This window comes from Pleurodeles waltl, chromosome 3_1 (genome assembly GCF_031143425.1).
Source record: "Pleurodeles waltl isolate 20211129_DDA chromosome 3_1, aPleWal1.hap1.20221129, whole genome shotgun sequence".
NCBI lineage: Eukaryota > Metazoa > Chordata > Amphibia > Caudata > Salamandridae > Pleurodeles > Pleurodeles waltl.
Genome location: NC_090440.1, coordinates 1,667,335,812 through 1,667,362,587, shown reverse-complemented (window position 1 = coordinate 1,667,362,587; position 26,776 = coordinate 1,667,335,812).

Here is a 26,776-nt window from a genome sequence, read left to right as displayed (position 1 = left end):
TGATATCAATGAGCTACATCACAATGAGTGATTGGTGGTGTACCTTAAAACTCTGACTAGTGCGAGAGTAGCTCAACCCGTAGAAAAGTGTGTGCATAAGATGCAAAATCCGCTGCCCCATAGGACGCCACTGGACAGCTTTCATTGCATTTATCATGACTATAAACTTCTCTGGTCCTTTTGGTTTGCGACTTCAAAAGGAAGATGAGACATGGCGTGGAGGGGACTTTGTATAAAGTACGTAACGCACAAAAACAAGGCTGTATCACCACATTTATCTGCAGATTGTGGGAGAGTGCCTCACCCAAGGGTATCCCAAGGGATTTCACCTTGCACATAATTACAGGGGCTCTCCTGAGAGACAGGGGACCTGTGGAATCATGCCAAAGATCGCTGTGTTGCCTGAGCAGGAGCAGTTCGCTGTTTTATTAACATTAAGTTTTGGAATCTGCTTTTGGCCTCCACATAAACATGTATTTAGATTGTATAATGAGTGTGCAGCATCTTGGTCGAGGCGCACAATCAGTTGAGTATTGCATATCAGAGCCAAGCAACCTTAGTATCTATTAAGATGAGCTAAAGGTCTGATATAGATGCAAGATTCCTCACTTACATAAACAGACAACTAGAAGAGCACAGATCTCATTAGCTGGGAGGGGGCAGGACCCTTACAGGGTTTTGCTTGGAGATGGGGGCCTAGTTGTCATCTGCCACTTAGGCGCTAGCACTTTCAGGCCATGGTTGGCTTGTTGGTATTTAGCAATCATGCCTTTTATGTTTTTTCTTAATTATTCTTGCACTATTGACTAAATAAGTTCAACCCAAAACGTCCCAGTTTACGTTCTGGAATGGACTGCGACCTCCCCATATTGGTTTTAGCATTTGCAACCATGCATACTGTAACGATTTTAATTCAACAAACAATATAGAATAGTACCACTGACATAGATATTAAAAAGTATAGGTGAAAGCGAGGTTCTTTGTGAAATCTAGAATAATCCACTGTGTCAAATGAGGGAGAGTCATCTAAAAGGAAACGACCCGCCTCATCTCCTTCACCCATAATGCTTTTAAGTTCACCCATGACAGGATGGGAGTCGATGCAGGATTATATCTGAAATACTGACTTGCATTCAGCACGCTTCCTAAGTAGAGGTCCTTGAAAGGTATAATCTGATAGCACACAAGAACCGACAAAGACATACAGACCCTTTCCTGCCTAAGCATTATATACAGATCTTCACAGAGGTGTCATGCTTCACCTTTCTTTAAGTGGTATGGCCTAGATTTATTAGGATTATATGTCAGCGTGGTGTCACTGTTGTGGTGCAGCCCTGAAACAAAATCATTTTTGGCATTTGGTCAGCCATGCAAAGCCACTTTGCATGGTTTAATAAATAAAAACTAAAGCAAGGCATTACAAAGTGATGCCGTTGGTTACTTTGCGTCAGGTAGGTGTTAACTGATTGGAGCATGGACATTCCCATGCATTCACCTACGTATTTTGATTCAAACCCAGATGTATAAAGACTTGTAAACCTGAGTTTATGCCAAAATGCAAAATGATTCTCCTACTGGACAGAGGTGTACCAAGGAGAGGAGAAATATATTTATTTCTTCTCTTTCCTTCCTCTTTCTACGGTTAATGCATTCTGCAACACATATAGAAAGAGGAATAGTATCATCTTTGGATTACTTTTGGCAAGGAAGTTATGCCTTCCTGCACAAAAACAACCCTGCTCGTAATGCAGGCAACCTTGTACTTTGGTGCAAGGGTGCCTGCATTGGTGCTAGGCAGCACACAGTGCACCAGTGAAAGGAGAGAGCAGAAATGCTGCATATCTTTGTCAATATGGAGCATTTCTGCTTTCTCCCTTTCACGAAATGTGGCACAGTAAGTTTCCTTGCTGGGCCACAGTGCGTGAAAAAATAGTAAATACACCTCTCTGTTCTGTGTCTGTTTCAAAAACTTGTGAAGTAGAAAATTCTGGTGAAATAACCCTGACACACTGTTCTTCAGAAATTGCAAAAATAGCTGAGCATAGTTGGTCGCAGCTTGCGGGTGTTAAAGAGGGCAGGGCGGCGCGCTCGGGGTGAGCAGAGGGATGGCAGGGGGAAATATTAATAAAATAAAATAAATAAAAAATAAACTTACCTGAACACCGTGCTCTGCCGCTGCTCCTCCCTCTCCAGTGACAGGCTCCCAGCCTGGGAGCTCCCAGGCAGACTGGGAGCCTGTGCGGGCTCTCTCCAGTGCCGGGCTGGAGAGAGCCCTGTGCGCATGTATGTTTGGCCGGCCCGAGACAGCCGGCAAGACACACATGCGCTCTGAGGGGAAGTGAGTGGGAGTGCCCCCTCACACTCGTCACCCCCGTGTCCCCTTCACAAGGAAACAATAATAAACAATATTATTATTAATAATAATAATAAACAATAACATTGTTTATTATTGTTTCCTTGTAAAGGGGACACGGGGGTGACGAGTGTGAGGGGGCACTCCCACTCACTTCCCCTCAGAGCGCTTGTGTGTCTGGCCATTGTTTATTATTGTTTCCTTGTAAAGGTTTTGCAGCGGCTGCTGCTGGCGGAGGGCGACGCTCCTCCACCCCACCCTAATAGAGGACCCACCCCTGGGCATAGTGGTAGAAACATAAAGTCAAATCTCCAGGCAGATTTCTCTTGCTTTCCCATAACACTCATTCCAAGGTAGTTTTACTGTTGATACTTGAAAAGCCATGAATCGGTTTATGGACCAACATAATAATTTTGGACCTCTTAATGGGACTAGGTGTTCCACTGGGGCTGTGCAGTCACCACAGGAATCAGATATGGTCAGAAAAGCAAATGAGACAAAGGATTCAGATCTAATAGCAGAAATAGCTTAATTTGACACTGAAATAGAAGTCCTTGAAAGTGGAGATGTAGGAAAATAAAACAAGGAAAAAATAAATAAAATCAAGCAGCTATATTCCAGGTTCCGTAGATATCTCTCTTTAGGTTGAAGCCTACCAGACAGCGCCGCTGTCTGATTGCTAAAGACTTGTTGGGGACATTCTGAAAGCTTACCTATGAATGCATTTTGCCCATTGTTTGCAACTGGCTTTATGGTTAGTAACTCACATTTTCTTGCAATTGGCTGGCTTTATTTGTTTCAGGCTGTACAGAATGTCTTTGTCTCTCCCGTGGAGCATTGTCTGTTTACTGTATTCTTCCATGTAACTCGCTTTCTGTAAACAGGCCTTTAAATTTTGCTCTCATCATGTCACATTTGCATTCAAAGACAGAGGTGAAATGTCAAGGTATCCCTTGATGTTTACTTTTCTTTCTCTGACTTCAAAGTGAGAGGATTTATCTGACAACCTGGGGGTCTGAAAGAAAATACTTTTTTTTTCTAGCACACAAAAATATTTCCATAAATGAACCATGCAACTATCTCAAAATACCATGCAACTATCTCAAAGTATATCAGAATTAGGAAAACACAAATGAAACACATTTGTGCTGGAAACAAATATTTTAATATGTTCAAAACAAATCAATATACTAGGTGATGCCATTTCCACACATTATCATTTGTGTAGTGTATCGTTTTATCAGTAAAACTGTATGTCTCTGCAAATGTGATGGTCATTTCAATTGAAAATGTTTTGTCTGTAATGGCAGTGCACCACCGCACCATGCATACTCCACTCTATGCCACTCTTCTCCACTCTATGACACTCTGTGCCCCTCCACTCTTTAGCACTCTACGCCACTCCACCATATGTCACTCCACAATATTCTACCCCACTCTTTGGCACTCTACACCACTCCACTCTACTCCACACCAGTCTAAGCCACTTTAAGGCACTCCATGACTCTCTACCCCACTCTATGCTGCTCTATGGCACTCCACTCAATGACATGCCTCCCTACACCACCACTGTACAACACTCTACCACACTCCACTCTATGACTCTCTCCATCACTTCACTCTGAGACACTCTACTCCACTTTATGCCACTCATCTCTATGCCACTCTCAGCCATGCTACAACACTTCTTTCTACGATACTCCATTCTACTGCACTCTGCGACACTCTATGCCACTCCACTCTATGACATTCTGGGACACTCCAATCTATGAAGCTCTATGCCGCACCATTCTACGACACTTGATGCCACTACATTGCCACTCTACTCCTCTCTATGGCACTCCACTCTACGACAATCCACTCAACATCACTCTATGCCACTGCACTATATGACACACCACTTTGCAGCACTGCACTTTGTGGCACTGCATTCTGCAACCCTCTGCTCTGTGACATGCCATTCCACTCTGTGCCATTACAGTCTATTACACTCTATGTCACTCCCCTCTATGCTACCCTATGACACTCCATGCCACCTTACAACATTCCACGACACTCTAATCCACTCTACACCACTCCACTCTATGACACTCTACTCTCTGTGCCACTCAACTCTACAACAATCCACACCATTCTTTTGCATTCTATGCCACTTAACTCTAGGCCACTCTATGCCACTCTACTCTACACCATTGCACTCTATGACACTCCACTGTATGACACACTATGACCCTACTCCACACTACGACTCTACTCCGGTCTACATCACTTCACTTTATGGCACTCCACTCTATGTCACTCCTTTCGATGACACCCTACAATACCCAACTGTATTACATTGTACTTAACTCAACGCCACTCCACTCCATGACACTTTAATCAATCCTACAACACTTCACTCTAGGCCACCCTACTCCACTATGCTCTCCAACACTTTACTACACTCACTGACACTCCACTGTACGGCACTCTATGACACTCCAATCTACTTCACTTTATGACCACTCCACTCCACCCCAGCCTGTGACATTCCACTCCACTGTATCGCACTCTACACTGCACTACTCTACTCTGTGATGCTATGGCCCTCATTACAACCTTCGCGGTAAATGCCACCCACCGCCGTGCTGACGGCCGCCAACATACCGTGACCACGACGGTATTCCGCTATGGGTATTATGACCCACACAGAAAAATCCGCCACTATACAGACACCCACACAAGTCCGCCAGACCAAAGGTCAGTGATAAACTGGCGGTACCAAAACCCACACCGTTACGCCAACAGGAATATGCCCACAGTATCACGACCCACGAATCACTGCAGCAGTCTTTCAACCGCGGTAAACCATTGGCGGTACACACCGCTGCACTCAAAATACACACACACTAACAAAACTACACCACATTGGACAGTTCAAACTACATACATGTGACACACATACACACACCACACACTCACACCACTATAAAACACACACCCACATTGCCCACAACCCTTTACGACCCAAACATTTTGGCAAGTGAGAGAGAGAGGAGCCAGGAGCACCCACTCAATCAGAGCCACAAAACACCCTCACCCATACACCATCCACACACCTCACACTACACACCCCAACACAGCACCCCACACACCCACACACATATCACTCACACCACATCCATAGCACCCCAAAGACACCCCACGTTTTCAGAGGAGGAGCTAAGGGTCATGGTGGAGGAAATCATCCAGTTAGAGCCACAGCTATTCGGATCACAGGTGCAGCAGACATCCATTGCTAGGAAGATGGAGCTATGGCGGAGAATCGTGGACAGGGTAAACGCCGTGGGACAGCATCCAAGAACACGGGATGACATCAGGAAGAGGTGGAATGACCTATGGGGGAAGGTGCGTTCCGTGGTTGCTCTCCAACGTGTTGACCAGAGTGTTGTCAACCCTGCTGAAACACATGCGCAGCTACATTGTATTCCTCCAGGTGGAGGATTTGGCCACAGTGAAAGCTGACTTTTATGCCCTGGGTCATATCCCCAACATCATTGGTGCCATTGATGGTACACATGTGGCATTTCCCCCCCTCCCCCCCCAAGGAAAAATGAACAAGTTTTCAGGAATAGAAAAAGCTATCACTCTCTGAATGTGCAGATGGTGTGTTTGGCGGACCAGTACATATCCCACGTGAATGCCAAGTATCCTGGCTCTGTGCATGACGCCTCTATCTTGAGGAATAGCAGCATTCCATATGTGATGGGCCAACTCCAGAGGCACCGGGTGTGGCTAATAGGTGAGCCCAAGGTCCCCACCCGGTATAAGTAGGTGTCTGGGTATGGGGTTGTCCCCAAGGGTTAGTGTGTGTCTAACAGTTGTCCCTCGATATTTGCAGGTGACTCTGGTTACCCCAACCTCTCATGGCTACTGACCCCAGTGAGGAATGCCAGGACAGAGGAACGTTACAATGAGGCACATGGGCGAACAAGGCAGATAATTGAAAGAACCTTCGGCCTCCTGAAGGCCAGGTTCAGGTGCCCCCATCTGACAGGTGGGTCCCTGTACTACTCACCCAGGAAGGTGTGCCAGATTATCGTTGCATGTTGCACAACCTGGCCTTGAGACGCCAGGTGCCTTTTCTGCAGGGGGATGAGCCTGGAGATGGTCTTGTGGCAGTGGTGGAGCCTGTGGACAGTGAGGAAGAGGAGGTAGAGGAAGAAGATGTGGACAACAGAAGTAATATAATACAGCAGTACTGCCAGTGACACACAGGTAAGACACTGTAACTTCACTTTACATTTCAGTTTTCTGTTGGACATTGTACATGGCAGCCTGATTATGGCCACTTACTGTACCCTTTGGCATCTCTATTTTCAGATCTCTGTGGCCCACTCTGGCTCCTGGTGTGTTTACTGCTGCCCACTAAAAGTCATTCCAATGAAAATTTAACTCTACATATGACTTGCTATGCTTTGATAATGTTGCACTAATGTCAACATCAGGGCAGTGCGCACTCTACGTGCGACTAGAAGGCAAAAACCTAGCAATTTCAAGCTAACATAATTTATGCATTGTGCTAATATGATGTTGTTTAACCTTTTGCATTGCAGAGTTTATTCCTGAAGACTTATGTTCAGCGTGCATATAAAAACTGTTCATATGCGGTGTACTGCTGCAGGCTTTCGGACTGTGTCAGGGTGTTGTCCCCTTCCAGGGCCTTCTAGAAGCTTTCCCTGCCTGTGTGTGGTTGGTGGGCTGGGCTAAGACTCTATAAAAGGGAGCCAGCCCAGCTCCACGTGCTCACTATTCAGAGGTCCCAGTGCAGAGCAGCAGCAACTTCCTGAGCTCCTGTTCCGGAGGCCTACTTTGATCTTCCAGGCCTTTGCCCTTCATTTACATTGGTGATCCTTGATCAGGGTGGTAAGACGGAGGTCGGGCTGGGCCCCCGATCCCGTTTTCGAAGGCATTCGAGTCTCCTAGACTCTGTGACATTCTAATCAGAGTATTGGAGCTGTCTTGTGATGGAAGTGTTGGGAACGTGCACAGACCCTGAGGATCTGGTTACTCTGACAACTAATATATATTTTAATCATTTGCCAGACTCCAAATTTGTATTTGTTCCAAGGGTGTTTATTTAAGTGCTCATAAGCAGAGGGGGATGTGCAATGGGCTGGGGTGATGGTGGAGGAATGTCCAGGGTAGAGTCCAGTCTATTTGTATCACAGGTGAATTGTCCAAGGGGGCATAGGAAGTGGAGCAATGGCAGTTCAAGGTGGACAGGGTGACAGAGTGGGACAGAAGGGTGACAATCAGGAGAGTCTTATTTCCTGGCAGGGGTCTTGGCAATGTTCTCTGGCTTCTGCCTGTATCACAGGGACCGTTTGTGGGGTGGTTCTCCTTCTGTAGGGGGTGGGGTGCTGGTGGCCTGTTGGTCCTGTGGCGGGGCCTCATGTCCACTTGCACCGGCGGAGGTGTAGGGCTGTTCTTTGGTGTGGCTAGTGTCAAGGGCCCGTTGTTGTGCCACTGCCTCCCTCATGGTCTTGCTCATGTCAGCCAGCACACCTGCAATGGTGACCAGGATGGTGTAGATGTTTTTTAGGTCATCCCTGATCCCCAGGTACTGTCCCTCTTGCAGCCGCTGGGTCTCCTGCGACTTGTACAGTATCTGGCCCATGGTCTCCTGGGAATGGTGATATGCTCCCAGGATGTTAGTGAGTGCCTCCTGGAGAGTGGGTTCCCTGGGCCTGTCCTCCCCCTGTCGCACAGCAGTCCTCCAGCTTCCCTGTTGTCCTGTGCCTCTGTCCTCTGTACTGTGTGCCCACTGCCACTGACCCCAGGTCCCTGATTGTCCTGGGTTTGTGGGGTTGCCTGGGGTCCCTGTAGTGGTGGACACACTGCTGATTGACGTGTCCCGGGGATAGTGGCATGGGCCCGCTGGGTGGGTGCTGTGCTGGTGTTTCCTGAGGGGGGGGAGGCTCTGTGGTTGGTTGGGACTGTGGCAGGGTAACCGACTGTCCGGAGGTCCATGATGGGCCAGGTTGGTCATCCTGATCCAGGCGTGCAGAGCTGCTGTCATCACTCTCCGATGATGTTGAGTAGGGGTCCTTTGGGGATGCAAATGCAGTGTTAATTTTTCTGCGTGTGCCATCTTGTGCATGGGCATGTTCCCCACTATGGTTGTTATTCCCAAGGCAGCTTTGGCTTGTGTGAGTTGTGCTTGGTTTGGCTAAGTGATTGTCACTAGTGTGGATGCCGTGGTGATGGCTGTCCATGCAGGTCTATGATGGGAGTCCACGGATTGGTGTTACATGCAGTGCTTGGTATTGGGATGGGTGGGTTGTGATAGTGGGGTATATGTGAGGTGGTGGAGTGATGGGGTGAGGGTAGGGGAAGGTGTTTGTTATGGCATGCAGGTAGGGTGGGGGATATAGTAGTAAAGATTTGACTTACCAGAGTCCAGTCCTCCTGCTACTCCTGCAAGGCCCTCAGGATTCATTATTGCCAAGACTTGTTCCTCCCATGTTGTTAGTTGTGGGGGAAGAGGTGGGGGTCCACCGCCAGTCCTCTGTACTGCTACCTGGTGTCATAGCTTGGCTCTTGCCGAATTATAACTTTATGTCCCTGTTTCCTTCATCTAGGTTAAATCTACTCATTTCTCTTTCCCTTTCCCATTCTTATTTGACACTTTCATAGGTTCTGACTACAGGCTTATCAGGGCCTGCCATACCTGTCCTACCATACGTGTTCATTACCTCACTCAACTGCTGCTGCTTGGGCAGCCATACTACCGATAGGTCCACTCCAAGAAGGTATGTACTGAGTGACCTACCTTTCTCATCGATCTCTCCATTCACTATTATAAACTTCTCCTCTAGACATCTTGTTCTTTTTTGTTTCTACTATTTTTTTTTTGTTTCTTTTTTTTACTCCACTATTGGCTACTCACAGCCATTTTGTCTCTCTTCCCAGATCCAATTCACTTTCTAAGGCCCACTCAGCTGATCACAGGGCACCCTCGTTACTTACCTTCGTTACCTACCATTCTGGCCGGACAGCCCAGGTATGAGTAACTAACTCGGCCCCTTCGCCCCTTCCTTCTGTTTATTCGCTAATCCACTTTGTGTGGCTTTTTTAATTCCTTTGTTGTGTTCTTACTCATCCGCCTGTCTGATCTCTCTCAGTCCTTCTCTATTCTTTTACCTGTCTCACCTCACTTTACAGTCTTTGTATACTAATTCCAGAACTACGCTGTTTCTGTTTACTATAAACTTTGGGTATATACCTTTCGAAACTTTGGTCCAGAGTATGTAGTACTCGGTCACGGTGACTCACTTTCTTTTTCATGCTTTGTATTTTGGGTCCCAATCACGAATTTTGCTTGCCGTGTTCTTTCAATGCTCACTTACTCACCTTCTAAGGCCCACTGAGCTCTTACACGGATCACTGGTCACTGGTTTCCGGTTTTGGAGTCTTTCCCACATGTTCACCTATGAGCCTACTTTCGAGTCCAAACACTTTTGTATGCCAATTTTTGCTCTCATTATTGTTTTGCAGCCTTGATGAAGTCACCTGTGTGACGAAACACGTGTTGGCTGTATCTCGATGATGGCACAATGATTTTTAGCATCTACAAATAAAGACACCATCTGCAAACAAGACTTGAGACTCCATTCAACCTTTCACTTCCTTCAACCTACAACATACCATCAGGGATACTTATCCCTGCCATACTATTGGACTATACATTTTGTGTGCTGTGGCCATCTTGTCTAATTTTGTCCTTGGGTACTCCGGTACCCGTTTTGGTGCCTACTGGGTAGTAAGGCACTGGGCCAGGTTGCACCAGACTCTGCATTAACTTCGATACTTGTCTAAAATTATTGTTTTACTGCCTAGATGTGCGGCACCTTTCTCCCTTACTACCCTTGTGTGTTTTTTCCTAGATTTAATTCCCTTTTCTGCTGTCTTTTCCATGCAGGTCAGCGCCCACTAGAAAAAGGGTATTTGGCGTGCCATCGCCAAGGAGGTGCGGACCCTGGGGGTCTTTGACAGGCGGAGCATCCACTGCCACAAACGGTTGGAGGACCAGCGCCGTTGGGCAAAGAAGACGGCGGAGGCCCAGCTGTCGCTGGCCTCCCAACGAGGAAGGGGTGCCCGTCGCACCATGACCCCCCTGGTGTTCCGCATCCTGGCGGTGGCCTATCTGGAGTTTGATGGGTGCTTGAAGGCATCACAGCACCCACAAGGGGGTGAGTACAGATTCTGAATCCTGACTTTGCACGCATTAATGGTTACCTGGGTGGGGATGTGGGCTGTGGGTGCCCCTAGGCCAGGGCGAAGAAGGCAGGGCAGGTCCCTTGTTGGGCAGGCTCTAGGGCACTCCTACCCCAATGGTGTTAGGGGGTATCTACTACTGGGCAGGGTCCTGTGGGTTTCAGGTGTGCAGCTTATTGGCGGTAGGCATTGTACCCCTTGGGCTGGTGACTATCTTAGTAACTGATAGTGCATGGCCTAGTGCATAGGGCTGCTCCCTGTGTGTTGTGTACGCCAACGGTGGTGGTGTTGCTGGCATTGACCAAGTGTATCCTCTGTCTCCCCCCTTTTTGTTTTGTCACCCTGTCCTTGTGTGCATTAGCATCATCGGGCGGAGGAGCAGAGGCACCGGCGACGGAGGGAGCTGCATCCCACATGGGCCTGGAGGCCAAATCCACCAACGGTGAGGGGACCAGTGGGACGGAGGGCGAGGGGAGCACCACGACGGGGACAGGAGGGGACACCACAGACAGCAACTGCTCCTCCGATGGATGCTCCCTGGTGGTGGTGGACACCTCTGTGACCACCCCAACAACAGGCACAGCAGCCACCCCTCTACCAGCACTGCCCTCCCAGTAGCCCCTCAGCATATTTCCCGTGCCCGCTCACCCAGGAGGGTGGACATCTCCTTCGCCCCAGGCACCTCAGGCCCTGTCCCAGTCAGCCCTGCTGCCCTCAGTGAGGGGGCTATTGACCTCCTCAGATCCTTCACTATTGGGCAGTCAACCATTCTGAATGCCATCCAGGGTGTCGAGAGGCATTTGCAACAAACAAATGCATACCTGGAAGGCATTCACTGGCGTGGCGGCCCAACAGACAGCATTTCAGGCTCTGGCCTCCTCCCTGATGGCAGCCCTTGTCCCTGACTCTAGTCTCCTCCCTACAACTTCCTCTGCCCAGTTCCAATCCCCTCAACCCCAGCCTATCCCAAGCACACCTTCAGACCATCATTCACCCAAATCACCACACAGAAGTGGCTCAAGCAAACACAAGCACCACACTTCATCTCACAGGCACTCACACAAGCACCATCCCCATGCAGCGCACCAACATCCACTGCCTCCACTGTGTCCCCCTCCTCCTAGTCATCCACCTCCCTCCCAGTAGCGTCTCCGCTCATACCTGCATGCACTACAACCTCATCCACTACCTCCATCACCAGCACGCCCATCACAACACACAACTCACTGGCAGTCACCACCCCCACATCCATGCACACGTCCCTTGTGTCCTCTCCCAGTGTGTCTGTGACCCCTCCTTCCAAAGTACACAAATGCAAGAACCCACCCACCCAACAGCCATCCACCTCACAACAGCATCCAGCCCATGCACCTTCACCCAAACACAGCAGACAGACACCTCCTACAACCACTCCCTCTTCCTCCACTCCGAAACCCTCTCCCTCTTCCAGCCCCAGTGTCTCTAAGAAGCTTTTCCTGGCAAACATTGATCTCTTCCCTCCCCCTCCCCCCCATCCTTCCCCTCAGGCGAGGGTGTCCAGAACCCAGCCCAGCACCTCAGTAACCAAGTCGACGACCAATGTGGTTTCTGCAGCTAACAGAGGCTCAAAGGGGGCACCCGTCAGCCCAGCCAGTGTGCCACCAACATCTGTCAAGGACCAAACCATTCTGCCACCTGCCAAGGTGAAGAGGGGGACAGCATGCAGCAAGGGGAAGGAGCACCAACCACCCAGCAAGGCCATCTCAAAGACTCCAGCTTCCAGAACCAAGGTGACACCACTATCTGCCAAGGTGAGGAAGGGGCAGAAAACACCAGGCAAGGCACTTCAGCCGTCGGAGGCTGCAGGTGAAGGACTGGTGGCTACCAGCACAACCGCCAGCACCGCCACCTGCACCATGGCCAACACCTTCAGCAGCTCAGCCGCTAGCACCGCCACAAGCACCACCACCTGCACTGCCGCAAGCACCACTACTGTCAGCAGCAGCAGCCCCAGTGGGCAGCCGTCCGAGGCTGCAGAAGAAGGGCTGGGGCCTCCACCCACCACTGGCAGCACCGGCACCTGCACCACGGCCAGCACCGCCACCTGCACTGCCGCAGGCACCGCCGCAAGCATCGCTACCTGCACCACTGACAGTAGCACCACTACCAACAGCAGCAGTCCCAGTGGGCAGCCATCCGAGGCTGCAGGAGAAGGGCCCGAGCCTCCCGCCACCACTGGCAGCACCCCCACCAGCACCGCCACTACAACCAGTATGCAGCCTTAACCGCCGCAGGATGGAGTCTAGCCATGCCTCCATGGACTATCATGCAACCTGGTCCCTGCAAATCTCATGCCTCAGACACCCAGGTGAGGGAATGGGAACTGCCACACCCCAGGTGCAGCATCACTGGGCACCATGCCCCCTCCAGAACCAGTAGAGAACAGCATCCACTACCCCTATCCTTGGCAGGATGAAGCACTCGGTGCACAAAGCCCGCTCCAGAACCAGTGGAGAACAGCATCTGCTAGAGAGACTGTGGCTGTGCACTCCCCAGGAGCAAGCAGTGGGCAAACCACCCACTTGAGAGACTGTGGCTTTGTACTCCCCAGGAGCAAGCAGTGGGCAAACCACCCACTTGAGAGACTTGAGAGACTGTGGCTTTGCACTCCGAAGGACCAAGCAGTGGGCAAACCACCCACCTGACAGACTTGAGAGACTGTGGCTTTGCACTCCCCAGGTCCAAGCAGTGGGCAAACTACCCACTTGAGAGACTTGAGAGACTGTGGCTTTGTACTCCCCAGGACCAAGCAGTGGGCAAACCACCCACTTGAGAGACTGTGGCCTTGCACTCACCAGGACCAAGCAGTGGCCAAACCCCCCACTTGAGAGGCTGTGGCTTTGCACTCCCAGGACCAAGCAGTGGGCATGGAGCCCCCTCGAGGAGCAGTGGCATCATCCCATCATCCGGCTGAGGTGCCCCACCTTCCCTTCCCCGTGAGGTGCCTGTGTTTTTTTGGACCTGATGCCCCTGCAGTGTTCTCTCTGTTTTGAGGCAGGTGTCATTTGTGGGCTTTGCCCATGCTTTTTGGGACCACTGGTCCACAGACATTTAATGGAACAGTATACAGACTTGTGTACTTGCTGTAAATATTTGTATATACTGTTCATTTTAAGTTATCTTGGCCTATCTGAATTTTCGATTATTACACTCGTTAAAATAATTTCATTTGGTCCTTGCATTCTTCCAGGGGGTGACGGGGTGTATCTGTGATGTATTTGTGTGTATGGTGTTGTGGGTGAGGGTGGGGGTGGGAGTGTTGCGTATTGCGTGTGTGTGTCACTCTCTTTCCCCCCCCTCCCCTGTGTGCTAGGTGCAGTATTCACAGTGGTCGTAGCTGCCGTCTTTGATGTTCCTAGTAGATAAGGAGGTAGACCAACATGGGCAGGACCTGTAACTCAGGCTTCATGGCATCCTGGTTCCTCGTTGGGTGTCGTGAGGTGAGCGGTTTCCGTTCCAAAGACTGTTCCCTCCGTGCTTTTGATGCCGTTGGTACCACCCCAGAAAAGCTGGCGGATTGGTGCCTTGTAATGGGGTGGGCTGTACATTGTCTTCCTCCTGTCTGTTGGCAGTTACCGCTGCGGTGTATGTTGCTACTGCCATGGCGGTCAGAATGTTAAAGTGGTTGTCTGTGTTGGCGGTTTCCGCCATGGTCGTGATTCCATTTATTTTACCGCTGGCCTGTTGGCGGTATTACCGCCGCTTTATCACCGACTGCCAGGGTTGTAATGAGGGACTATATGCCCAATCGGTATATTATGACAAGTTACAACAAAAGGCAGCATGCCATTCTCATTTATTGTCAAAAGCATTTGTTAAAGTCAATAGGCCTTCAGGTGGATTTTCATTACTCTGTGTTGTAGCTTGTAGACAGGTATTTTGTTACAGGGAATCTCACAGATTACCATTGTAGGCAGGTGTTTTGGTGTTAGTTACCCTCTACGACAACTCTTGGGGTAGAAGATTTGCATTTAGAGAGTTCTAGTTAATCCATTTTAGGAAGAGTTACATATTGTTTTGCCACCAGAACCTTTTGTATATGTTTACAATGTTATGACTATATACCCATAGTAGCCATGTGGGAAAACATATGCAGAAGTAGGTTATAATGAGAAATCAGTGAGAAAAGCTACAGGCCTGATTGTTACATTGAGAAAAGCTGTAATTGGCAATGAGTCTAATCCTTTTGTTATGAAAATTGATGATTAACGCCGTAGGCCTGACTTTTGTATTGTGGAAATAGGCATATAAAGGCAGATTATTATTACATTGTGTTAAAGCCTGTAGACAGGCATGGCATTATGTTTTGCATTTTTATAAGCACAAACGTGTTCCCCAGGCATTAGAGTGATATACATAAGCACCAAATTACATTCCACAAAGATTTTGTTGTCCTCTTTTTTAGGCATGGTGATATTTAGTGATTTCTACAGATTCACAGGATGTTCAGCTGTTGCCATGTTTCAAATCTGGTTCCCTAGTTCCAAAGTCAGCAGTGCTGGCTATTAGGCAACAACTTCTTTACATGGACCATCACAGATAGCTGTTGTGGGCAAGGGTTTCCCCTTCTTGTTTACCAATGCTAACAAACCCTGCATGTAGAAGTCTTGAAGTTTGATTATGTTCCAGAGCCCACTTAAGAGGGGTGGAATGTGATATTCCTGTTAGACACTTATCGTAGGGAGTGTATATTGTTTTGCCACTGTAATTTGTATATATCTGTAATTCTATGTCTACGTGCCTGAGGGTTGCCTTCCTATGTGAAGTAAAGGGGGGTTCAGTTGGTTATAGTAAAAAAACAATGGTGAAGGTGGCAGACTTGATAGATTAAGGACAAGCATGTTTTTGTCTGCTTTTATTTTTTATTTATTTGTGTTCTATATGCTTGTTGAATTTGTGTGTCTGTTTTATTGTGGATGGTTAGGTAGATGAATGCAAGTTGAGTGAGTGGGTGGAAGGAAAGAATGAGTAACAGAGTGCATGTAAGTTGACTTATTGAGGTCCTAAACTCATCAGTGACTGAAGAGATATTTTCAGTTACATACCAGGCCTCTTGGCATTGCCTATGCTTGTTATGTGTTTAAATGTTTGGCAGATTGTATTTTCATATTGAATGTGTTTGCACAAAATAAATAAAAGAAAAATGTTGTGAACACTTGCCAAGCGCAGACTCGGGCCCTCATTCTGAGTTACGCTAGCGGCGGAGGCCGCCCGCCAAACTCATGCTGCCGGTAGACCAGCATTGCGGTCAGAATACCGCCGGACATATTAAGAGTTCACTGCAGGGCCGGCAGGCAGAAACAGAGTTTCCGCCCGCCGACCCTGTGGTGAACAGGGCCTTAACATTGACGCCAGCTCGATCACAAGCCGGTGCCAATGTGGCAGTGCGACGGGTGCAGCAGCACCCGTCGCAATTTCCACTGCCTGTATTTTTGGGTAGTGGAAAGTGCGACGGGGCTGTCCATGAGGGCCCCTGTACTGCCCATGCATGGGGCCCCCGGCACTACCTTTCCGCCATCCTTTGCACGGCAGAGCTACCGCCATGCAAAGGATGGCAGAAAGGGGACTCGTTATCCCCAGGACAGCGCCGCCATAGTGGATTGAGACCGCCAGGCTGTCGGCAACCTTGCGGTGTCAGCAGTCCGACTGTGGAGGCAGTCCAACCGCCATCGCGGCCCGGGTGGTCCTAGGACCGCTAGGGTCGTAATGAGGCCCTGAGTGTCTTTGTTGATGCTTGTTGAAGTCTGCAGTACTGTATTGGTTCTGAACCCATGATAGTGTATCCATTGAGATATATTTTGTGAAATTTTTCTTGCCCTATTGCAAGATTATGCACATTTGATGTTGCTTTTTGTCTCCAACGAGTCTCATGTTTTCCTCACTGATGACTGTCACAGAAAACGTTTACAAAATGGTTGATCTAGCATCCTCCTTCGAATTAAACATCAATGTTAGATTTTGTATTTCCTTTTGCATTGGGGATCATTAGTGAACTGCTCTATAAAACAGCTCCTATGTTAATTTACAGCATGGGTACTCACAAACATTTTCACAGGGGCCGCAGAATTTGGTCTTTGATGTGACCGAGGGCCGCACTGATGGCAGCAGGGTGGCAGTCGGGGGTTGGTAATAAAGTGGGTGTAAGGGACGCAAAGCTATTCTTCTAGTGTCTGAAAAGCACAATGTGAAACCATAAACTTGGGAATAATCACGGCTTCTCCATTTAACCAAACTGTGTGATCCTAAGCAAATGTTTTATTTCACTTTCCCTCCTTTTTGTTCATGATCACATATGAGGACCTTGCATGACTTTAGGATGTGTGCTTCACAAAACCTTTTTGTGTTTGATTTAATAAACTATAATGTTTTTGTATAATTGAAACCTAGGCCACCGAAAGAGTGCACATAGCTGACTTGCTTCTAGGCTCACCAAAGGCATTGTTGTCGGGGTGGGAGATGGGGGAGTGAATGTTTCTAAATTCTGGTTAGAAAATTATCACTTTGAAAAAATATATTTCTTCAATGCACTGATATAATCTGGTGAACTAAGGTGAAGTTTCTGTGTTAATGAAATACACTTTTTGAATTTTGAGCAGACTTGATCGTGCTTTTACATTTTTGCTTCAAATATGTCTTTAAAAATGAAGGTGTTTCTGATGTTACATTGTACAGAACCCCTCTCTTATCTCTTTTCTTAACCTTCAACTCACCTTAAATAAATACTTGCCTGTTTATTTACATTTTTTTAATGTTAGTGCCGAGTCTAGCTAAGAGCAGCCCAGTGCTGCTGGGCCGCATGTAAAGGTCAGGAGGGCCACATGTAGCCCCCCCGCCGTACTATGCGTATCACTGATTTACAGCATATTTTTGCATCAATTATGATGGAATATATTTTCCTAAACACGTATATCCCCATTTGATTGTTTCTGGGGTTTTTGGACTTTTGCAGTTGGATTCATATACCAGTATATTTAGCGCAAACTTGCATATTGTTTGTGGGTTTTTTTCCGTATTTTTTAGTGTAGCTAGCTTAAAAGCATAGGTTTAACTCAAAATCCATGCAAAAAATGTCCATAGCTCTTTGTAGGTGGATTCCATCTGAAATGAATCTGATTCTTTCTTTTCTTTTATGTACTCTTCAGGCTGTATGTTGTGTAAAATATACTTAAGTGACACTAGTTTGGATTAGTTGGGAGATAAATGACAATCATTTTCTTCCTCCTTTTGGTCACTATGCGCACACAAGAGAGACCAGAAACTAACCTGACAGCAAACTTTAAACGGAGTGAACACAAGCGGACAGCCAATGAGTTGTCTGTGAAACAATCCATCTAACATCAGAAGTCATGCAATTTAGGCCTGACCCAGTGAGTCTATAAACCGATTTATACTGCATTGTGGCCCATAAGAAGCGACTTTAAAGCATAGTAAAACACGTGATGGCAATTTTGTTTTCAATAAAAAAGGAAGTGGGTCTTTTAAACACAAGAAAGTCTGTTCCTTTCATTAATACTTCTGTTTAACAACTTAGTCCTCGAAGTGCTCCACAATACTAGTGTTGTATAATTTTATTGAATTTTGCACCTTTAAAATACGGCCTCAAAGTATTTCACTAGTGCAATGTTAATTGCAGTTACTCTTGTTAAACATTACAGGTGTTTTTTTTGCTGCACAGTTTATGAGATTATGTAAATTGGGTGTGTTTCGCGATCGTGCTGCGTGCAGAGTTCTGATAGCTCCTTCTTACTGTCTTGTACATAGAAAACATGGAGCTGGACTGCTGCTTTTGTATGCAGCTTAGCTCTGTAGCATCTGTAAGGAGAGTTTGTTTACAATGTTCTGGTCTGGAGAAAGCTACAATGTCCCTTTTCGTCTTCCCTATACCTTTGTAGGTAGATCAGGATCCTCATACTGTGGTGTGGTAGGTGTGAGTGGGCTTGTGGTTGTTTTCCTGACCTACTTTTATTAATGTAATGTCACTTTATTTTCATATTCAGTTTGTAATGTGTTTTCAGGGTGGAGCATTAAGCGTGCAGCCCTGAGAAGTAGTGGTGTGTTACGATAACCTACATCACAAGCCTGTGGTAATGACATTGATCAGCTTCACCTTGAAGTGGTAAAGTTCACCTACATAATTTGAAGCATTCAGGGAGCATGAAAAGGGCTCATGGCACCTTGACATCAATTCACCTTTGAACCCGCAATTCACGAATGGCAAGATTCAACAGAAAGTGGTCCCTGGTTGTCAATTACATTACGTAAAGCTGTGGTTTACTGCCATTTACGACTAAAAGATTCAGAGAACAAGCCAAGGCAAGCCATTTCCCCCCTGTTGATCTGGCAACTTTGAAATGCAAGACTGAATTTCATTGAACCGTTCAGTGTTCATTCATCTTCATTCCTGCCAAGAGAATCAACACCCTCCAATCTGCAGAATAAAACGTTAGTCCAGATGTCACGCGCTGTGTTTTACTTGCTGCCCTGGACCCTGCATTAATGTCCGGCCACTGTAAGCACCTTTCCTGGGACATATCTCCAAAACCTGACGAGCCATCTCTCAGCGATTTAATAACATGTTGACAGGTTGGAGAGTGTGGAGTGTGGTTTGACCTGTTGAACTGATTTAAAATTAAACATGAGGATCAACTGAATGGTATGGGCTGTTATTGTGGTCTTATTTCTTTAGTGAGTTTTATGATTGAACCCACACATTTTTCATTTTTATCTCTGTCATTCTCCCTACTGTATGACATGTTTTTCTAAAGTTAAATCTTATCTTTTAACCAATTTGTTTTGAATATAGACATGTTTAATATCTTATCTGCTTGCCATGGCTAGTTCCTTCTCACACACATAGAAACAGATTTACCTCTGCACATTGGGCTGTTTGGATCTTGCAGGAGTTCATTCACATCTCACATCAGGGCTGTGAACTCTCTGTCCCATAACCAAGCATTCCAGCCATCTGCAATCTCTTGGAATCTTTCAAGGTAAACGTAAAGAAAAACACTTTGAGTCCTGCTTTCCTTTCCTACTCTCCTCAGGTCTGTGCCCTCTCCATCACTTGGAAATAATTAAGACAAACAGTATCAGGTGTCCTGACATTATACGTGGTGTTGCGTCACCCTCCTCACTTTCCTGAGGCCTACATTAAAATCAATAATTGGTGACCTGCACGATATGGTAATCAATTCTGGCTTTTCTTCCCCCTCAGCTTGCTGTCTCCCTTCCCCATCTGTTTCAAAGAATAGGTATATTGATAAGCAGCTGTCACCCAGAGCTGCTTCTCAGTATTACAGAGATCCACAACCTCCAACAGGTCCAAGAGGTAGAGGTAGAAGGTGACAATGCCAAAGAATGCTCCGCCTGATACAAAACTTTCAGCTCTATGGAGCAATACACTGAAGGGGGAAGTGGTGCATTGCCAAATGCTTTACTGTGAGCTTCCTCTGGAGATGAAACCTTATCAGCATCTCCTAGATATCGTGTCTCCTAGGGAAAGCAAGAAGTGATTACTATACAGTAATCGTACTGCTTTCTAAGATTGTGAGTCACTTTTTGTTCAATCACATTTATACGAAGACAAATCAAGATACCATAAAATGTTAAATTACTCGCAGGAATTGACATCATATGAAAATCAAATGTAATGCCCAAGTTTACAAACTCGCACTGGCCATTTCATTAGTATTCTTATCTGATCGTCAATCTACTATCATTTGACTAAGAGTTAATAACTTCTTTTCGATTCTCGGAATGTTTTATATTATAAAAAATGGGAACAAAATTGAGTGTGTGCCCTCCTCCCATCACCAGCTCCATTGGGTCATACACTGCAGACTCAAACAAGTTGTGATTATATAACATCTTTCAATGCCTATGTTCCAGGTGCTATAGAACACTAAAAGACAAGATTACTACAATAGCTTTCCATTTAATGTATTTTTATATTTTTGTTATTAAGGATTTTCTTGTTTTGATATTTATGCATTTATAAAAGCCTACGGGGAGGCATGGAAGCACTGTTCAAAACAATAATTCAGCTAAAAGGACTTCACAGCAATGATTGCACCAGGAAAATCAAACTAGGAAAGCTAGACAATATGATTATCAATTTCCAAACTGAACATAAAAGCTTTTTTTCCAAATACCTATGCTTGTATTTAAATGATATAAGTGCATGTTAGCAAAACACTACCACAGAGAATAGTGTTTTACACAATTGGCACGATTCACATGTGAAATTGTAAATTTACATATGTAGGCGTACTCCTAGGTTTGGAGCAAATACATGATTTTTTTATGAATTCACTAAAATATCGAGGAGTATGATTGTCAAAAAGAGTGTGCAAGTATGTTAAGATAGTTCTTATCACACTTCAACATACTTTTACATGTTTTTTTGGAATTCACAAAGCGTTCCATTTGTATGCCTGGAAATCTGCACCAGGCGCAGATTTCAAGGAACACTCATGGAAAAGCAACGTGGCTTTTCAAATTTAGGCTTCTTTTCCAGTTCAGAATTATACCACCAGAATTACGCATTGGGAAATGGCAGCGCCACAGTGCAGTTACTACTTTTTAAAATGTGTCTTTCTACATTTAGGAAAATGTTTTTCCCTCTCTATAACTCCCTTCCTGTGTACTGTTATCATTTCCCGACATGAAAAGGTATTTGTTCCAACCTTGGCAGAAGCAGATCTAAGATCAGATTTTTCCCAGGGTAAGGTGTCAGAGAGCAGTTTGGGAATGCTCGAATGGAATGCTTTGTAGGTGTTAACAAACTCACAAGGCTAATCATGCCGTCCCCTTGTATGGCAGCCATTCCTACAAACTTATATACAGCTGTAGCATCAAATTAGGCAGGAGTAAATGAACTTACACCTGCTTGATATCCTCTTACGTATACCTAGCAGGATTTGCCCTGTCATTTGTAGCCCCTAAAGTTGTGCTTGCAGAGTAAAATCCCTTTGTGGATTGGACCCTCTGAGTACTGGTGGAAGCCATGACAGCCTCATCTTTGCAGCAGGGCTCACGTTTATAATCAAGACTGTGATTTATTATGAAAGCATGTCCAGGACCATTGTATTATCCACCAGGGGGTAGATTACTAAAATTTTGAACCAGGGATGGGTCACAAAAGTGATACAAACTGGAGCAAAATGTTTACAAGGAAATTACTTTCAAGACCACTGGAAAGCTCCCTGAAAGTACAATTTTGTGCGGCTTTGCATTACTTTGCAGGGGGCATCAGTGGGTGGTACATAGACGTTCCCATGATGAACCCATCCATGGTGTTTGATGCAGGTCCCCATCTAGTAATAATAATAGAGTTTGCTTCAAAAGGTAACAGCTGTTTGAGATTGGCGTAACTTGGAAAACTGTTTTTTATTTCTACAAACTTTTCTGATTCTGCATGTGTGCTGCACTGTTTAGCATACCAACAAAGTGGGAGCGTTTTAAAGTTTATCCAGGCATAGTACTTTGCATTGGAATGGTACCCTTCCAGTACAAAACCTATGATAGAGATAAGTAGACACCTTAGTTCCATGGTGCAAAGATATGTGCATAGCACTAGGCAGCCTGTTTTTATGCCAGGGCTAGGGAGATAGTTAAACAGTGCCATATCTTAGTCGATATGATGCTTTCCTGCTCTCTCCCTTTCATGTAACGAAGCACTGCATTGCATGACATCTTTACCAAATTTGCCTCAGGTGTGGAAACATTATGATCAAAACCACTGCTCCAAGTTCTACCCTAGAAGACATTGTTTTGCTTTCCTTCAGATGTGGATTTTGAATAAAGCACATTTGTCCACTGCATTCACTTGTCCCTCTGAAATGTATCATTTTAAAATAACTAACTAACACTCAGTGGGTCTAGATTGAGGATTAGTATTAGGGTATAATATTTTTTAAACATAAAAAAACACTGAAATCATTATAAGTATATTGTTAAAGTAACACACTCACAAAACGTTCTGAGAACAGACAGAGTTGAATTTGTGTTGTGGAAAGAACATACATTAGGAATAGCATTAGGGATTAACCAAATAATTAATAAAATGCAAATTATTGCAAATAACATAGCAAGAATTCAATAAATAAATATAATTACAATATAACGCAAATATACCATGGGGTAAAATAGTTAAATAGTAAACAAGTGTAACAAGATTATCATCACTGATATTGAGCAACTGTAACATATTGTTCCAAGCATCATTTGAAACAATAGGGTTAGGGTAAGGGTGAAATTTAAGGTTTGGATACAGGCCAATATTAGAATAATGTATTTTATTATAATGTAGGGGAATCAGATTTAAATATGTAATTGCATTGAAAATAAAGCAAAGATTGTTTTTGAATTGCAAGATGAGAAAACGTTTTAGGGAGTGAAATGTAATTGCTTCTTGTGGTTTTCAAGAACATAACTTAAATCCATCAAGTTGTTACTTACTATAGGGGAGGGTTAATGTAAGGGGTTCCTGACATTTTAAAGCAACCTCCTATCACGAGGCAACGATAAATAAATCAATAACAATACATGAGATAAAAAACCAAGTAATTGGAGTTAAGGATAATTGAAGCCTTGTTTATTTTACTCCAAAATACTTCAAATGTATTTTAAACAAGTAAAATAAAGCTAAAAATTGGGAGTGACCCAAACCGCTAAATGTTTGCGAGGTAAACGCTAGATTAAGGTTAATTACAACAAGACAAAGAAGTGGAGGGCTTGAAAAAGTGTGAGCTAATAGTCAGCAAGGAAAGGGAAGAAGAAGGAGACGAAATAGATCTGTTCAAGTTTTGAAATGGTTTGGTGAGTGGGGGCACATGATTTTTCAGTTCTTTGCAGCAATGAGTAGAAATTCAGCCTTAAGTGTATTTCTTCCTTAGGTGTTTGATTTGGGTTCAAACATGGTGCAGACGTTTCAGTTACTGACTGTGATATATAATGAATTAGGGAGCACATGTTGTGAAAACAATGTCCTGGGAAACGGCAGTCCCATTTGCAGGCATAATAGAAGGTAATTGTTCCCATATTTAGGTGCCTCATGGTACAGGTGTAGGGGGTATTGATGGAAAAGTCAGAAGGAGAGGATAAGATGGTGCCATGAGTAGATAGTAATGAGCTTCAAGACTATCACCACACGTTGAGTGTACTAAGTGCCCAGCCAGTGAAAAGTCTGGTCTCTTTCCAAAGTTACTCAATAACTTCACTATCTCACACATAACTCAAAGTATTTTTTAGTAGGCTGTTTTTTAGAAATCGCTTGAGGAAGAGCCACGTGAATCGATCGTGATGGGAAGATTGTTTGGAGACTGTGACCATGAATTCCCCGCTGAAATCCTGGTGATATGTCCACAATTGTTTATGCTTTGGCCAATACGTGAGTTATCAGTGTGTACACCAGCCATAGGATCATGATTGTTGGGGATGAGAAACACTTTCTGAAGATGCCCTTGACTCTTGGCACAGTAACCCCTATGTGTGGTCCAGAGGACTTTGAATGCAGCAAATGTGGCACGATGATGAGGTGGATTACGCCCACCACTGATAAGTGCAGTAATCTGAAAATCACAAGATTAAATCGCAGCAAGGCAGACTTAACCTTTCAAGGTCAGTAATTTAAGTGCCCTTAAACTGAATAATACTAGCATTTGTTATTTATAGCACTCCCAAACGGCCTTAATGTTGTATAAAATAAGTGTAGAAACACTTTATGGTTATTATTTGACTCCAAAAAGAGCCAGTATAATATTTTTTTATATGGTTTCCACTGTTTTTCTTTTTTGATGTTAAAGTGCAGTATGGCTGTCGGTTTCTGTACACATTGGAACATGCCACTGACTTTTTGGGTATCTTTCCGTAGATTAAATTGCAGTATCTCAAGCAGCTATAAATGCCTTGGACACAATTGGTATAATAAAAGTGTGTGTGAGGGTGTGTGTATCTATTTATGTGTATGCATGCGTGCCCGTGTGTGTGCATGTGTGTTTGTGTCTTGAATCCACACAGTGTGGACTGGACCAGTCCTCACATTGTTTCCCATAGTATTTTAGGTACTTTCAAGCAAGTATATTAAAATACAAAAATTGCAGTTATATTTCATTTGATCCCCCGTTTAAAATACCCCAGTATCAAGGCACGTGTGGTTAGAGTAGAATACACAGTCCATTGTTCTCAATGGACGGTCTTTGCATATATAGGTGCGACATGATATGTGTGTATACACTGTGCTTGTTGCAGTGCAGCATTAAGTTTGCATAATGCACTACTTGAGAGAGGGCTAGTCATTTGCCCTGAGTCCCAGCTATCTATCGGGTACAGGGCAAACTGGCTGTGTATAATATTGAGTACATGAACGTTTTTGTGAATATTAATAAACCAGGATTTGGCTGTGTGCCCTGTGCACAAAAAAACTGAAAAGACAACAAAGGTCTGCGGCAGACAGCAAACCTCGGGACCTGCTTTTACATAGCACCAGTATTTTAAGTGCCGTTTGTTAAAGGCAGAGGCTGCACAGTGACAGACAAAGTAGTGCAATGTGAAATGCAATATTATGGGAGCATGGTACCATCCCAGTGCTTAATTTCAGCCGGTGTTTTCGGGTGGGGGTCACCGGCATTTATTTTTGAGGGCTAGCACTTATTTTTCTGCATCAGGCATTTCCTGCAAGCAAAAGACACATATGGGAAAGACGGAGGAAGAGAAAAACGAAAAAGAGTCATAAAGGGAAAAAGCAGAAAGCTGCAGGGGTGAGCTGAAGGGACAAGGAATGGCTGTAAATGGGTTAAAGAGTCCTGCGATGGCTTGAGAATTATGCTGCCTCAGTATTCTGTGCTCGCACATTTCATTGGAGCAGCCGCGTGTTTCAACTGAGAGCTTTGGGCACCGGCACATTTTTATTTGCAAATTAAGCACTGTACCATTCACATGAAGCAACAGCTTATTAGAAACCCTTGGATGTCACATAGTGATGGGTGCGACCTTTGCAGCAGCATAGACTTGTGTTTCACAAGGGTTCACAATGTGAACATTGCACTTCGTAATGACAGTTGTGAACTACAAGGCAGATATGAGGCTGAGAGAATTAGGGTATTTCTCTTGCAGCACCAGTATATTTATCTGCAAATGGAATGTTCTTTCTAGAGTCTATCTGCGTGTGCTGAAGGTTAACTAAGAGAGACAGTCTCCAAAGTGTCTATATAATATAGAGTCAAAAAGTCATCATTTGAAGGCCATGGAGAATTTTTATCCACAGTTAATTGGACCATATTACCATTCAAATCTGGAACTTCTCCATTCCACCTGCTAGCCCCCCCCCCCCCCACCCCACCTACCCGGCAACACTCCCAAACAAGGACTGTTTTCTGTTTTGAGAAAGCAACATGCAAGGATATCGCCATTTTGCACAAACTGCAGATTTCCTTAATCTGCTATGTGCTCCTTGTTTATTGTTAGATTACTTCCTCTGCCAGGACCACGTAGTACGAACGTGCAAATTCACCTCCCGATGTGACACTGACATGCACGTGGTTAAATTGTTTTATGTGGTTTGGCGGCAGTCTTGGCCATATTTTCGCCGCAAACGGTACCAGTGACCATTGCCTGACACATGGCGCCCTCTAGCTCCTATTGGCCGTTCATGGCAAGCGACCAATCATCCTCCAGTTGTGGTACACGCAGTCTGCTGATTCACAGCCAACTAGTCTTTTATTGCTTGCTTGATAACCATCCAGCTTTTCTTGGCTTTGTTGTTGCTGCACTTCGCCCCACCCAGGAGATTTATGTGCCGTGTGAGCTAGTCCTTGAGCAGGGAGGTTTGTTCCAGGCCCTACCTTTCTGACTTCGAGATAGCAAACTTCACAGCGTGCCCCTTTCAATGTTTACGCTAATGTTGACTTCAGGTGTATTTTTCCTTCATCCTTCATGGCGGGTGTGGTGTTATTTTCTGATGTTTCTTCAGGTTGAAACCGTGCATCAATGCATGTTGCAATTATAACTGAAGGCATCGGTAAATACTTTATGCAGAAAACGCTGTCGTCCGAGACCTGGCTTTACCATCTAATTTCAATACACCAAAAGCACAGAGTTGTGTGCAGTGCACATTTTGCATAAACA